Source organism: Pristiophorus japonicus, chromosome 6 (assembly GCF_044704955.1).
Source record: "Pristiophorus japonicus isolate sPriJap1 chromosome 6, sPriJap1.hap1, whole genome shotgun sequence".
Classification (NCBI taxonomy): Eukaryota; Metazoa; Chordata; class Chondrichthyes; family Pristiophoridae; genus Pristiophorus; species Pristiophorus japonicus.
This window is the reverse complement of record NC_091982.1, coordinates 43,559,603-43,566,065: the sequence shown is the minus strand read 5'-3', so window position 1 is coordinate 43,566,065 and position 6,463 is coordinate 43,559,603. Positions and strand designations below refer to the sequence as shown.

The 6,463-nt window shown below is 46.9% G+C and overlaps 1 non-coding gene across 1 annotated transcript; it reads left to right on the top strand.

Moving 5' to 3' along the window:
• The first annotated feature begins 3,862 nt into the window (after positions 1-3,862).
• Positions 3,863-3,960, top strand: LOC139266496 (small nucleolar RNA U13). The gene has a single exon (XR_011593739.1). It is a non-coding gene; the product is annotated as a small nucleolar RNA U13 (small nucleolar RNA).
• The last annotated feature ends 2,503 nt before the right edge of the window (positions 3,961-6,463 follow it).

The window sequence follows — 6,463 nt, the reverse complement described above, 5'->3', positions numbered from 1 at the left end:
TTGCAAAAGCTTTTATAGATATGTGCAGAGAAAAAGATTAGTGAAGACAAATGTAGGTCCCTTGCAGTCGGATTCAGGTGAATTTATAATGGGGAACAAAGAAATGGCAGACCAATTGAACAAATACTTTGGTTCTGTCTTCACGATGGAAGACACAAATAACCTTCCAGAAGTACTATGGGGACCAAGGGTCTAGTGAGAAGGAGGAACTGAAGGATATCCTTATTAGGTGGGAAATTGTGTTCGGGAAATTGATGGGATTGAAGGCCGATAAATCCCCGCGGCCTGATAGTCTGCATCCCAGAGTACTTAAGGAAGTGGCCCTAAAAATAGTGGATGCATTGGTGATCATTTTCCAACAGTCTATCGACTCTGGATCAGTTCCTATGGACTGGAGGGTAGCTAATGTAACACCACTTTTTAAAAAGGGAGGGAGAAAGAAAGCGGGTAATTATAGACTGGTTAGCCTGACATCAGTACTGAGGAACATATTGGAATCAATTATTAAGGATGAAATAACAGTGCATTTGGAAAGCAGTGACAGGATCGGTCCAAGTCAGCATTGATTTATGAAGGGGAAATCATGCTTGACAAATCTTCTAGAATTTTTTGAGGATGTAACTAGTAGAGTGGACAAGAGAGAACCAGTGGGTGTGGTGTATTTGGACTTTCAAAAGGCTTTTGACAAGGTCCCAAACAAGAGATTGGTGTGCAAAATGAAAGCACATGGTATTGGGGGTAATATACTAATGTGGATAGAGAACTGGTTGGCAGACAGGAAGCAGAGAGTTGGGATAAATGGGTCCTTTTCAAAATGGCAGGCAGTGACTAGTGGAGTGCCGCAGGGCTCAGTGCTGGGACCCCAGCTCTTTACAATATACATCAATGATTTGGATGAGTGTAATATCTCCAAGTTTGCAGATGACACTAAACTGGATGGTGGTGTGAGCTGTGAGGGGGACGGTAGGAGGCTGCAGGGTGACTTGGACAGGTTAGGTGAGTGGGCAAATGCATGGCAGATGCAGTATAATGTGAATAAATGTGAGGTTATCCACTTTGGGGACAAAAATGCGAAGGCAGAATATTATCTGAATGGCGGCAGATTAGAAAAAGGGGAGGTGCAACGAGACCTGAGTGTCATGGTTCATCAGTCATTGAAAGTTGACATACAGGTACAGCAGGCGGTGAAGAAGGCAAATGGTATGTTGGCCTTCATAGCTAGTGGATTTGAGTATAGGAGCAGGGAGATCTTACTGCAGTTGTACAGGGCCTTGGTGAGGCCTCACCTGGAATATTGTGTTCAGTTTTGGTCTCCTAATCTGAGGAAGAACGTTCTTGCTATTGAGAGAGTGCAGCGAAGGTTCACCAGACTGATTCCCGGGATGGCAGGACTGACATATGAGGAGAGACTGGATCAACTGGGCCTTTATACATTGGAGTTTAGAAGAATGAGAGGGGATCCCATAGAAACATATAAGATTCTGACAGGACGTGACAGGTTAGATTTGGGTAGAATGTTCCCGATGTTGGGGAAGTCTAGAACCAGGGGACACAATCTTAGGATAAGGGATAGGCCATTTAGGACTGAGATGAGGAAAGACTTCTTCACTCAGAGAGTTGTTAACCTGTGGAATTCCCTGCCGCAGAGAGTTGTTGATGCCAGTTCATTGGATATTTCATGAGGGAGTTAGATATGGCCCTTACGGCTAAGGGGATCAAGGGGTATGGAGAGAAAGCAGGAAAGGGGTACTGAGGGAATAATCAGCAATGATCTTATTGAATGGTGGTGCAGGCTCGAAGGGCCGAATGGCCTACTCCTGCACCTATTTTCTATGTTTCTATGTTTCTATGTTGTTATGATCTGGAACGCACTGCCTGAAACGATGGTAGAAGCACGTTCAACAGTAACTTTCCAAAGGGAATTGGTATATACTCGAAAATGAAAAATTGACAGCGTTATGGGGAAAAGCAGGGGAGCGAGACTAATTGGATAGCTCTTTCAAAGAGACTTCACAATGCATGATGGAGTAATGGCCTTCTTCTGTGCTACCTGATTCTCTGAATTTGCAAAACCCATGCGCTGGCCTAAATTTCTTGCCATCCTATTTTAACTTCCGTACCTCTTATAAATGCTGTCGGTTCATTTCCCACCTAGAACAGGCATAAATATGGTGTAGAGTGGCGGTCGACATGTGAATACCCGAAGGCCCTTTGGCTGCTCAGTAGCTTCCAGGTAAGTGGTGGGAGGGGGTTTCTGGAGGGTCTCATGGGAGGAAAGGCTGGGGGAGAAGTCTGGGGCAGGGAAGACCGTGAATTTCTTTGTGGCCCCACCAACAGAAAGTGTTAAACTAACCAGAAGGGCCTCTTGCGTCTTCAAATCAGCTGCAAACAGGAGAGTCATAAATCACTCATGGCAATTCGTTCAACACAAATCCTGAAATAGAAACAGAAAACTTCGGAAATCTCAGCGGGTCAAGCAGCATCTGTGGAGAAAAAATCAGATTTAAGGTTTTGGGTCGATGATCCTTCATCAGGATTGGCGAATGTTTGAAATGAACGGATTGTTAAGGGGCACTGAAAGCTGGAAGGGAAGAAAGAACAAAAGGGAAGGTCTGAGATAGGGTGGCAGGCAGGAGAAATTAGAGAGACCATTAACGATGATGGGCCGACTTGAAATGGTAATGGCAGAAGTTAGAAAATGGTTAGTCTGGATAGGGTGTGACTGGCAGAATAATTACCAGCTGCCAGATGAGTCTAGAAGAGATGTAAATAGAAATAGCAGAACCAACAACTGCCGTCTGAAAAAATGGAGACCGAGGTTAAGATCTGTAAATTCATTCATTTGCCAGTGTGCGTATAGTGTTTCTATAATGCAATCCAGTAGAACCATAGAGGTTTATAGCATAGAAGGAGAGCCATCATGTTTATGCCGGCTTTTTATTAGAGCAATCCAAGATTAATATAACTGTCATGCTCTCTCTGAATAACCCTGTATCTTCCTCTACTTCAACTATTTATCCAATTTTCCTTTAGCCATCACCTGATCTGTAACTCAGTCTTTTCAATGCCAAAGGGCAGCCATAAAGGTGACACTTTGCTCTCTCCTGTGCACTCCATTAGCTGGCTGAACAGCTTCTGCCATTTATATAGATTAGCAGGCAATTTAGGTGGTTGTAAGGATTCATGGGCAAGTTAGGTGATTCAGGTTTCACAAATCTATCTGCTAGAAAATAACCACCAGCTTTAAATGATGTGAGTTTAAATCTAGGAAACAAATTGCAATAATGTTTTCTTACTTCTTCTTAAACAGTCCCTCGTATCGAGAATGACTTTCCTCCACATCAAAAAGGAATGAGTTCCCAGGTGTTTCGATGAAGGACCTGATATTCCAGGTCCCGAACTACATATTGAAGGATGGAAGAAGCCTCTGCGTGGATTTTTTTAATGTGTGGTGGCCATTGCACACTAACCACCACACGGGTTTGACAGAGCTAGGTCTTGGTACAGTGGCAAGAATTAACCAAGATGACTGGAGACCAGGCTCTGCTGCATGGACCTAGTGCGCGCACATATCGCAGTGTGGGCTGGCCCGTACTGCCCCTGCGCCCTCGCTTCTTCTGGGCCTGAAAATCTTGTCTCTCCTGGGCCCCGATCTCTCTCCACTCCTCTGCCCCAGTCACCTTCACCCCGATCATTTGCCGCACTTCTGCTGTACCTGGACCCCGCCAAAGTTCCTGCTCACGCTCCAATCGGCGACTGGGTTTTGGTGACGTCACCTCGTCGCCCTCTGCAAAGCCGTCGTCCTCCTGGAACGGTTTGCGATAGAACCAGCGTGTCGCCCCAACCTGCGAGGAAACACCAGACCTTTCTGGTTCAGCCACGTGATGAGTGGGTTTAGCAAGCGCATGCATGATATGTGCCATCTCTTCTATTACGACAGGGCACATGACCTGTCTGACTCTTTCTTACTAATAGAACAAAATACACCCCAAGAAAGGACAACTGCAAATATATTCTGATTGATTTTGCACTGGTTGCATTTTGTTTTAAAGGAATATGTACACATATTTGTACAATATTTGTGGCATCCTAAATGGTTCCAACGAGAAACGACTGGAAGTTTTGCATTGGTACATTAAATTTCATTGATTTTATTAGAGTCATCACTCTTATGAGTTTTTCTCTTACATCTTCCTAAGTTTCAAATCTTTGCTCTCTTGCACAGAGCTTTGCGCAATGCTTGGAGTCCATGATTTCCAGCACATGTGCAGAGTCTGATGCCTGATGTCTCAGCTTTCATTGTAGCGCAAGCAGAAGCCACCTGATATCTGAGTGCTGCTACCCAAGCTCAGACTGCTGCCGTCGTGGTTACGTTTACCAGAGTGGAAAGGGCCTTGCAGGGTGTCACAGCGGTTCCTCCAACAGATGGCTAGGATTGCTGAGGCACCGCCCCAGGGGAGTGGCAGTGGCTCCGATGACAGCACTCATCCTTCCATCACTGCCACTCCACCAGTACCCTTGCTAGTGCCTGTCAGTCAGCCAGCCCAGATTGCTGCTGATCATGCCGAGGTGGTGCAGTCCGCAGCCAGGCCTTCTCGGCCCAGATGTGCTCTAGGTCATCCTGCAAGGTCATCTGCAGTCTCCCCCAATGAAATTGAGCAGCGTTCCAGCAGTCATGCCACAGCCTCTGGGGTCACACTTCGTAGGAGCACCAGGACAGGCAAAGACCCACTGAAGACAGGCGCTAAAGAAATGCAGAAGAGTGATTTGTTGACTTTGTTATGTAGTATTGGATGGATTGATGTATAAAAGTTGGATTGGAATGTTGCCTTTTATTTCAGCATTATGGCCAAAAGGACTCTGTGATGGTCAGTAACAGAGGGAAGGTAAGGTGTGGGACTGTTGTTGAATGGGGAATTGGAGTTGCATTCACTCACACCGTAGTCAGTTGAGTCGATCATGGACAGCTCAAGCAGAAAGGGGCTGTATGGGTTGCCTCTTCCCTCTGCTTCCTCCTCTTCCTTCTCCTCCTCCTCCTCAGCTGGTCACAGTATGCCTGGCTGTGCCCTCATGATGGTGAGGTTGTGGAGTATACAGCAGACCAAGACAAATTTTGAGATGTGCTCCGGTGAGTACTGCAGGGCTCCTCCAGAGCGGTCCAGGCAGTGTAAGCGTTGTCTAAGAATGTTGATGGTCTGGTCTCATGTGTGGTTGGGTTACGGAGAGGAGTCATGAGCCAGATGGTCACCGAATAGCCCTTGTTGCTTAGCAGCCAGCCTCTGATTTGTTATGGTGGCCCAAAGACTGAGGGAACAGAGGACTGCTGCAGAATAAAAGCATCATGACTGCTGCCAGGATACCAGGCGTTCACCATCATGATGTGCTGAGCATTGTTACATTCAGCGAGTGAGGCTACATCTCGGCATTTAGATGCGGTGCCCACAAAGCCACGTGGAGTCATTGGAGGCCTGCACCATGAGGAAATCTGCTATCCTGGCAAAGCCACATGCACGCTTCGGCTGCTTCTCTTTGGTCAGGGAGAAGACAGAAAAGTCCTCTCTCCTGAGCTTCTATCACCTCTCTTATGCAGCAGTGGATGGCGAACTGGGAGATGTTACAGATGTCACCTGCTCCAGTCTCAAAGGAGTCCAACACAAGGAAATTCAGGGCCACCACCACCTTCACAGCCACTGGCAATGCTAATCTTGCCTTGCTGTGAGGGAACAGGTCTAGTTGCAAGACGTGGCAGAGTTCTGTGAGCACCTTCTTCGTAAAGTTCCGTTTCATTACATACTGCTCCTAGCTCAAGCTGTGGTAAAAGAATTGCTCTCCGAAGACCCTAGTGGGTAAGGCCTTCTGCTGAGAGCTCTTCTCCCCCTCCTCCCAATCCCTCTCCTTCACTGCCTCTGCTCCATCTCCCCGTCATGCGGCAGGCCAAGGGAGATGACAACTAGAGTCCCCATGACTGGTCTGAAGGTGACATTGTGGAGCATACAGCAACCCTTGAAGTCAGAACTCAGGCCTTCTCCACTTGCAGCACCACCCCCTGTCACCTCACCAACTTTAAACAACCCAGGAAAGCTCCAAACACTTCCACAAACTTCCACAGAGCCAAGAGAAATTAAGCAGCAACTAACCTATGAGTAGTTGCTGATCCCTTTAAATATCGCTGCTGTGGGGGGTCCTTCCTGTTGCTGAAGGCATGTTCATGTGCGAGGTTAAGACAGGGCATTAGCTCCAGTGTGGAGGATGAAAATGGCACTCTGCCTACTCAACATACTTCTGGCACATGCTCCTAATGCCCACCCTACTGCCATCACCAAGATGGCGTCCAGCGCAGCATGCACTAGAAGTGTGCGTGCGGTGCAGATGCACATTTTGGCACAAAACTGCACCCATAATGCTGAAAAAATGGGCAGTACAGAGCCGAATTTCTAGCCCTGCAATTCCGTTTTACAATGTT